This window comes from Triticum dicoccoides, chromosome 5A, assembly GCF_002162155.2.
Source record: "Triticum dicoccoides isolate Atlit2015 ecotype Zavitan chromosome 5A, WEW_v2.0, whole genome shotgun sequence".
Taxonomy (NCBI): domain Eukaryota; kingdom Viridiplantae; phylum Streptophyta; class Magnoliopsida; order Poales; family Poaceae; genus Triticum; species Triticum dicoccoides.
In genome coordinates, this window is record NC_041388.1 from 477,168,397 (window position 1) to 477,178,635 (window position 10,239).

The 10,239-nt window shown below is 42.6% G+C and overlaps 1 long non-coding RNA gene across 3 annotated transcripts in view; it reads left to right on the forward strand.

Moving 5' to 3' along the window:
- Positions 1–2,161, forward strand: part of LOC119302325 — a 30,905-nt gene extending 28,744 nt beyond the window's left edge. For all 3 annotated transcript variants that reach the window (XR_005147465.1, XR_005147464.1, XR_005147463.1), the window contains one exon: positions 1,432–2,161. This is a non-coding gene — a long non-coding RNA (uncharacterized LOC119302325). The remainder of the gene's footprint in view (positions 1–1,431) is intronic.
- Positions 2,162–10,239: the final 8,078 nt, after the last annotated feature.

Below are 10,239 nucleotides of genomic sequence, written 5' to 3' on the forward strand. Positions count from 1 at the left end.
GGGGGGGGGGTTGATCTGTTTTTTTTTTAAACTAGGGTTTCGGACGGGGGAAGAAGAGATCCGAATGGAGGGGGTATTTATAGGCGTAAGTGGAGCTAGGAGAGTCCAAATGAGGTGCGGTTTTCGCCCACACGTTCGTGATCGAACGCTCTAGGACATGGAGTAGAGTTTGGTGGGTTTTGGGCCAAATTTGGGGGGTGTTGGGCTGCAACACACACGAGGCCTTTCTGGTCCCTCGGTTAACCGTTGGAGCATCAAACGAAGTCCAAATGATACGAAACTTGACAGGCGGTCTGCCGGTAGTAAACCAAGGCCGCATGACAAGTCTCGGTCCAATCCGGAAATGTTTAGACCCCACACACGAAAGAAGACTAGAAATGACCACCGGAGGAGAACGAAGCGCCGGAATGCAAAAACGGACAACGGGGAAAATGCTCGAATGCATGAGATGAACATGTATGCAAATGCAATGCACGAGATGGCATGATAAGAGATGCACGAAAAAGAAAAACAACACACGGAGACAAAGACCCGAACCCGAGAAATAAATATAACTTAGCGCCGGAGACGGCAAGAGTTGGATACAAATATGGAAAGTATGTCTGGGGCGTTACATGCGGCGAAGTCAGCGGTAGCAAGGTCGTCCATGAGGGGGCAGTCGAATACCCAGTTTGACACTTTCGGGGATGCCAGAGCGGCTCTCCGGGTCTCCAGGTCCAGCGAAGGTTGCCGGGGGACTAGGATTTCGCGACCGCGTCGGAATTGGGGGATATTTCGGGGTTGAGGTGGTGAGGGGTAGGGGAGAAGGGGGAAGCGGTCGTGGAATCCGGCGCCGAGGTAGATTCGTTCCGTGTTTTTAGTCCAAGCTGTTTCGCCGAAGATAACACAAACGCGCAGTGTCTGCATCTTTGCGTGTCATTGCCTCATGGGTGACGGTAGTAGCATGGTCCCTATCATGCTTTTGATTTTGTTTACCCTGCTTTCCTGGGAGACGACATTTGGACTTTCTATTTAGAACGCAGACCCAAGCGGAGTAATTTTTTTACCTAATCATTCGTGGGAGTGGGTGTTTTACATTCTTCTTTATCAGATTACTGTGGATACTCGTAGTGGCATCCGTGTGTGCGGGAAAAATTCGCTGATTATGTCTATCTGGATTCAAGTAGGCGACAGTGGATAGAAGTACCCACAGATTATAGTCTGTCAGCAAACGTTAGGAATTAAAAACACAAATAACATGGCGCCCTTGATATCGCTACTACATACGATATTTTATTGATTAAAGTACCAGAGAGGATTTCATTTCTTTTGCCATTTAGTACTTTTCTAAAGCATCTGTTTATAATAATTTTGCACAAGTTTATCATCTTGGTCTCCTCTGTGTTTTGAAGTTTATCATGATCTGAAGCTGACCCTTCAAATTGGTTACAGAGGAGGCCCTGGCTCGGACAACCGCCGCAGGGTCGGGTGCGCCGGTGAGGTCCCTGGGGTCGGCGCGGCGGGCGTGACCTCTCCCGGCTCCCCGCCCTCGTCCGCGACAACAAGGACCAAGATGTATTTACGGTGTTGTCTGGTGCGTCGTCAGGTTTGGTTGGTCGAGGCCGGGTATGAGTAGCTCCTGATGCTGATGGATGGATGGAGATATCAGGGTCATGTCGCTGGGTGGGCAAAGACCGGGGGTACAACCTCCTTTTCGGTAAAAAAATGAGGGGTGATGATGATGACTCTGGCTGACATAAGCATGTCTTGAGCAATCAAGACTGCTGTAGCCTGTGGGTACTAAATTAGAGCCCACCCTTACCTCTCTGGCAGCCTGTTCAATTCATTGGTGATGTTGGATGTTCTGCACCTCGGATGGTCATTCTGACGAGTGATAACCAGGGCAGTTCGTCTACATTGCGATGGTTATGTTATGCAGCAAGAGATCTGAGTGTTGGGCTTGAAGATCAAAGACAAAACCGAGCCCTCTTTTGCTATGCTACAAATACACAAATTTTCCTTATTTATTATACAGTGTTCTTCTTTCTTTTCTATTCCTCTGTTGTGTTGATGTGAGTGAAGATCCATCTGGACTTGGGATTTATGTCTTTTTTTGGTGATGAACACAACCACCCTAAGCTTACATGAATTGGTTCATGGTTGCGCTGGACATTCCCCATGATGCCGCCGGCGCTTCTGCTTCTCACCCAACCAAGGTGAGCCAGTCCAGCTACTGCTAGCATGTCTTGTACCCAGTTCATGGTCAAGGTTCTGTACTAAACAGAAGGAAATACTATGAAGCATATATTTTAATTTTCAAGGAAATAGATCATAAGCCTGCAAAAAAAAGGAGTTAGATCACAACTGCTGTGTGCATGTAAGGTCACACAAATTTCAGAGTGTTCTTCGAAGTAATTCTCTTTGATCTTTGTGTAGGTTTTAGACTTTTGCAGATTTTGTGATGGAATTCTCTTAAATTTTCCCGATAACTCTGTTGTCGGAACATGGCTGTTTGGGAATTAGGCCGTTTACAATATAAGGAAAACAGTACCACCAGTGGGATGTGATAGTGTTGAAGCAAGGCCCATCTTGCAATTCAATACCCATGCTATTGTGTTTTTCATCTTGAAGTTGAATTTCTTTTCGACTCTTTACATATCATAGATGAAATATGAATGACCAATCTCGATGCAGATTATCACCACAGGACCATTGCATCCATGTAGGGTGCTCATTTTTATAAAGCACATCATTCCTTTCTTTATAAAGCACATCATTCCTTTCTTTATAAAGCACACCATTCCCTTCATGCTGATGGGTGAACAATTACGCTGCATCATTTGTATGTTCTCGATTTTTGTTTAATCTAAAGGCCTTTGATTTTAATAGAGGTCATTCTTTTGTATTAACTGTGTACAGGTGAAATCCCTTTTGTCATATCATATTTCTCTTATATGCATACAAATTATTATGGGCGATGAATTCAGGTGTCGTTTGTCGAGGTGATGTCGCCTTATTCAAACAAAAGGTTCATGAGAATGGTAGTCATTGGTGTTTCTGGGCTAGAGCATTCAGAATTGTAATGTGACATTACTTTAGTGACTGTAAGTGCCAAAAGGCACCCAAAATATAAGAAAAGTTATCTCAAGAGAAGCACAACACATCTTTACTATAAGGATACAGATTTATTCAATGGCATGGTACTGCTTATTTTTTGTTTAGCATCTGACGCTTATCTGGGCTACACAAGCACGTTCATAACTATGACAGCAAGACTAATACACAAAGGACCGCACAGGTGGCGCGCCAAGGGCGCGCCCCAACCACTAGTCACATCAGCAAGAGGAACACCAGGCAGAAGAAGAGATTTTCAGTGGCTTTTCATTTTCAATGGCTTTTCACCGATGCGGGTGTGAACCGTGAAGGAGGAGAGGAGAAGACGTGTGAGACTGCAAGCGCAATTCAAGTGGCAATCTCGCAAAATAAAGTTGTTCATGAAATTGCTAGATTAGCAAAATATTCAGTGATTAGGAATTGGTTTGAGGAGTCCATGGTTGATATTGTATCTCTTTTTATTGATGACTGTTATTTTTAATCAATAAAGCTTAATGTTTTTAAAAAAAAAGTGGCAATCTCGCGAGGCGATGTGTAGTATATATAAAAGGTGCAGAAGACTCCTCGGTGACCATCTGTTCGTTTCACATTATTACTTTGCATTTAATTTTTCCCTCTGTGATGGAGAAGGTGACAAGCGGAGAAGTAGATGAATAGTTTCTGTTAGGATTTAATTAATCCTATTAATCCCTGCTTTTCCTAATTGAGGCGATTGTCTCATGTCTTTTCAAACATCGAGAGCTATATATATATGTGTAATCCTATCATCAATGAGAACAACGATTCACTTTTACATCTCTGTGTTTTGTCTCTCGTGAGAATGCCACGAACACAGAACGCCGCCGATGGCTCGCTGGAAAAGAAGAGCGAAAAGGATGAACTCTGCAGCGGAGCCATGCCTCCCAGCGGAGCAATTCTATCGGCGATTAGTCCGGCGCTCAGGCACGCACAAACCTCCTCAACGCCTCGCGTGATTCCCAGCGGTACCGGCGCTCTCCGGCGCGGCGGACTGCAGCATCAAGTCTTGCGCATGTGGGGACATCAGTCACGGCGGGGCCGCATCTGTAGTTATGTACTCGCGATGACGACTCCATCCAGCGCGCACGGCTTCCGCACAGGAGAATTCCTATCGCTGGTGATTCGATCTACCACAACCCCGTCCACGAGATGGCGAGATGGACCGATCGCTACTCAGACAGAAACAGGAAGAAATCCTTGAACAAGGAAGACGCACAGAGCAGGACACGGGCGTTGGCATCCACGATCAATTGATTAGTAACTGCCCTCTTCACGACAAGACTTGAAACGGCGCCTCAGGCCATTCACCAAAAAGACAGACAATGCATCAGTTTGCATGCATCCGTACAAGAAATTGATTTGGAAGAATCAACTTCGTTGTCTTTTGTGATTATTATCACAGATCTAATCATGTATATATCTTCTGCTCATCTTATGCATGTACTACTCGCCCGGATCGAGCATGTGAGCATGGAGACATCGATTGCTACTCCAAGCAGGATTCAGGAGAAATTTTTCATCGGCGATGGCGGCAAGCACGGCCGATCTCCTCACAGAGATGCGGAATCGGATCCGTCAAATGGATCGATGGTTATCCTGGTTTGCATATCCACTCACTAAATTAATGCATGAATTGATTGGCTTTGACTAGTTTTGAACGGATGAACTAACCATTGCGTATACTAGTCTTGGTTGTTGCTGATCGGGACGGCGACCCATCACGATGGAGCGCTACCGTAAGCAGGTCGTGGAAGCGGCGGCCTCAGCGCAACGCGCGCATCGGCGGCTCGCGGCTCAGCGTCCAGCGCACGACGAGATGCAAACTGTCCTCCCAGACCGAGGCGACGGAGCGTGGGCATCCGCGGCGCACTGGTCCTCCCGACCGGCGTCGCGCGAGCATGGCCGTCGGCCTGGCCCTCCCACTGTCCCACTGCGCACGCAGCAGATGGCCGCCTCGGCGACCGTGAGGACTGCCTCCAACCATGATGCGGCATGGAAGACCGAGGCCGGCGACGCTCCCGAGCGAACGACGCGGCCCTCGACTCGCATCCGCGCAGATCGGCGGGGCCCGAGGCAATGGCCCTCTACTGACCACGTTAGCGTCGCCGTCCGACACATGCCCGCACGATGCCCTCGACGCGACGGTGACCTTGGCGCCACCGACCCACTGGAGGCACGGCTAGCGCCAGCGCGCATGGTGGCCAGGCTGAACCAATGGTCCAGACCAATATTTGCACAACCTTCAATTTTAAAGATTTCGCAAATTGGTTCTGTTAACAGTGCTATTTGTGCCTTCAAATACTGTACTTTCAAATACTGTACTCTCTGTTGAGTAACGTGTACTCCAGAATGAGATTGTGATCTAAATAATTTCCATGTTCACGACATATTCGAATTATTTATCTTCACTATTTGCAATTGAGATTTTTAATCTCTTGCAAAGTAAACTCAGTACTTCCATAATACTCTTTCTCCGTTGAGTACCATGTATTTCGGGATGTTTCTATGATGTATGTATCTCCATGTTCACTACATGTCGAGAATAATATATCTATTTGCAATTGAGAATTTCAATTTTTTGCAAATACACATGCAAAATTCAAGGTGTCATCCTTAGCAATTTGAGATTCGCACTAATGATTTCGAGCACCTTCTTGAAATCTATTAATTTTGCAACATTAAGATGTATTTATATTATGCAATATGTAATATAAATGAATTACCAGTTTTTCACCGGATATGATATGTTCTATGTGTTTACCACATTGCCATTCTTCATGAACATGTCACAGCGGTCGAGATTGATTTCTCCCGCACAACAAACTTGTAAATTTTTTACAATAACATCTCCCTTATTATATTAGGAAAACACAAGGTAATGAGTTGGATCTACTGCCCATGTGCAGACTATCTCTATTACTGTCAGATCTGTATGATCTTCAATGTGTTATGTTCCTATAATTGAGGTTGAGCATTTTCAAGTTATACACTTGAGACAAAATTTTGCATTCTTATTACAAAACCATGATGGTTTTTAATTTACTTCTTATAAATTAATTATCTCTGGCTTGCCCCCATAAGTAATCGATGGCTAACAATTTGAGGCTCTTGCCTTCAATGGCCACAACTTACTTAAGTGGGTCATGGACATCAAGATCAGTCTTGCATCCCATGGGATAGCGCGTGCAATCCAAGCCACGCCACCGGGACGCAAAGGACCTCAAGGGTAATGGTTTGAAACTCACTTCAAACCCTCAACCTGACACCATCAAGCTGTCGTGAGACCCTATGAGCATGGAGAACATGATGGTTCAATATGCATCTACCGACATGTTTGGAGACTATACATTCAGTCCCTTAATCTCCTTAGTGATCTATTTATTTATGTCCATTTATGATTTTCTAATAAGAACATGATTATTGTTGTCATCATATATTGTATATCACAATATATTGTATCAGCACTTTGGTACAAATACATTTGTATGTATTCTATATATCTGACAATGATTTTTTTGAGAATCTTCATGTCTATATATAGATTTCTACAGGGGTCAATCTGATGAAAGATGATTTGTGCCTTGTGGACATATGCACCACGAACTCTATACTCGGGGAAGTGAAATGTTTCCACTCTCGTTGAGAGATAGGAGATATTTTAAAATCGCTAGACGCGATGAGGTATTTGTTGGCTCAACTCGAGTCATATTTACTATCCCTGTGGGTACTCGAGTAACGTCGGGATGCTTTATTGCTTCTCAGGTTTAACTCGTACCCTACTAAACTATGGAGGTATCCGTTAAAATAGTTTTCATAGCGAAACTTATGACGACAACGAAAAGAAATAACTTCTTTTTACCATATGCAACGGATATGGCAAGCACATTCTCTGTGTATCATCTGGATTGTACTACACATACGACACAACCCGTAGTACATGTTGTGTACGAAATAGTTTTACAGAATGTCTTGTACATGACAAACTTGGTATACTCGCCTTGGTTATCAAGACATTGGGTTGAAATCGAAACTATCAGCAATTCCAATGGTTTATGATTATTATGATGCTAAATTCTAACAATATTTGGTTTTGTGTGCACTAAAAGTAACATAGGCAAGCTAGTTTTAAGGCTCGCACACCTTAAAGTCTATGCTGAACCACTCAGACTCCTTGAATGCATCAAGTTGAGGTAAGTGACTCTTCCGATCCATTGACTAGACTATTCAGGTATTCCATGGTTCTAAAAGACATATCTACATAGTGGTCTTAAGTATGTGCTTTATTTACACGAAATCATTGGCTCATTATCCTGACATTGATTTCAAGCAAATCGAATGGATAACATTGCAGAATTCTCCTTGAGTGCCTTCTCTATGGCCCTTGGATTGAAGTTTAGCAATTTATCCTAATGTCTAGACTCAAGATGGTTTGGTAGAATCCTATATCCAAAGAATTAAGCTCATTGCATTATCTTTACTTTGAAATTGCAACTTACCAACTTTATGTTGGAGTCATGCAGTTTTACACGCTCATGACAGAACTGCATAATTTATTCTCCTCTATCTTTGATATGTGGATATCTGCCAAGTATTTCCTATCTGCGGTAATTCGGTTGCATACCGATATCACCACCTGACATACATCATTGGCCCCTCAACATATAGTTGAGATCTATGTGAGGAATAATTGTATTTCCGTCAATACATCAAGCCCCTTGAATGGGGAGTTATTCAAGGCCAGTATGTTGATTCAATGAGGAATATTTCCAGGCATTAGGAGGGAATTCAAGTACCATAAAGAATGCCAGGAAATTAGTGGAATGTTCAACACATTTCTACCTCAAATCCACGTACTCAAAGATCTGAACCATGCGTTCAGAAGATTTGCAACACATTGCAAATAACCTGCCAGATTCATTTACTGACTATAAATGTGTCACACAATCCTACAATCCTACAAAAATACGCTTGAAAGAGTGGAGGTACCAACAAAATCCACTCCACTCCCTGTTCAAAGCAACAAGGGAAGATGTATGGCAAAAGTACATTAGGATTCAGCTTCTCGCAAGTAAGGATATCAAGGCCTGTGAATCAGTAAATGCAAGCCAACTTCACGTTGACAGACACCTAATGGATAGTATACACCCAGTGGATGGGAAACCTCCACCAACCCAGGTCATAGTGCACACAATGACCGAGACATCGGAATACTCGACTCAGCCGCATTGAGAAATCACGAGCAGTCACCATGGGTAAGGATATTTCATTAACTCTATATTGATATATAGATTCTGGAGAAACATATAACTGGAAATCTACAATTGTCGACATACATTTCTCAACTAGATTGCAAAACATTTCACATGATTCAGGTCCAAAAACCATGGCCATGGCAAAGTGTGAACAACACTCGGACTGAACTCAAGCCAAGGGTATAATCTAGGTAGAAATGATCTTGCTCAATAATGGGAAGGTATTCATAAGCAATACCTACACCAGTTTTCTTCTGAAAACAGAATTGAGAACAACAAGGTGGTGAAACAAAGAGCAAGTATTGTAGCACAAGGGTTCACGCAGATACCCAACTATTCTCCAGAGGTGGAATCTCTTTCCGATAACTTATATCATTGGCAGTACAAAATCATCTATCTCTGCAGTTGATAGATGTAGTGATTACATATCCATGTGGATCACTAGATTCAGACATATATGATTGATTTCCGATGGAATCTCAATTCTGAATCAAAATACAAGATGCAACATACATTGTGTAAAACTAGTAAGTCACCATACGACTTATTGTGGTCGGTACATATGGTACAACCGACGTAGTGAGTTCGTTATACAAAAGGATTACTCCTGGAAAGATGATTATCCATGTTTGTATGTCTGCAATGACGATACATGTAATCATCTAATGACGGAGTTTAAATGAAGGACTTGGGTAAACCAAAACACCGCTCGTTACTGCAACTTGAGCACCTTCGTTCATGCATTATGGTATACTATGTTGTCTATATCCAAAATATATTGGAAAATTCATTGTGGACAAATCTTATCCATCCATAACTCTCATGGCAGTTCATTCTCTAGACGTAGAGAAATATCTATTTAGACCAAGAGATGATGGAAATGAGATATTGGGACTCAACGTTCCATAATGCCATTGGATCCACCAAACACAATTAGTTGGTACTCAAGAATATCTCGCGATATCTCCAAGACATCAAACATCTTGTCCTTGTTTTTCAGTTTCACAGAAAGTGTGAACACAGATATCATTGGATACATCGATCAGATCCCCACTATGTCAAATCCTAGACAAGTAGTGTTCCTACTAGGTGTGGTAGCCCTCTCATGAAGAGTCTTCGAAACAGACCTCATGGCTACATTCACCAACCATTATCTCAACGATAATGTTTCTTGTGTTGCCTGGATGCAAACAGGTTACATAATAAGCAATATCACTATATTACATATCTTGCAAGTCAAATCATGCGACTGATTTGTTCAGCAGGTCTCTACCAACTTCTATGTTTTGGTATGTGATGGCTTCGAATTTTGCAAGAATCAAAGGGAGTATCTTCCTGAATTGTTCCGGTTCAATGCATCATATTATACTCTTTGTCCCTTCATGAGTTTACTTTACAGGTTCTTATAAAGGTTTTTAATGAGATAATATCAACATGAGATCATATGTCATACTTTCTGTTTTCCCCACCGGGGTTTTTGGGAAAGTATATATGACATATTTATTGTCCTCTAAACTCTATGAGTTTTCTCGTATTGAGTTAAAAGAGACAATGGCCATTATATGTTGTGCCATTTTCTCCTTATTTTTCCCACTGGGTTTGAAGAAGTTTTAGCAACATATCAAACACCTATCACCTCATATTTTTTCCACAGGGTTTTTGAAGGAGCTTTTTCAAGATGATGATACTTACACTAATAAGCATGGATTAGGGGAAGTGTTAGGATTTAATTAATCCTATTAATCCCTACTTTTCCTAATTGAGGCGGTTGTCTCATGTCTCTTCAGACGCACCCCTTCGGGGGCTATATATATGTGTAATTCCATCATCAATGAGAACAACGATTCACTTTTACATCTCTGTGTTTTGTCTCTCG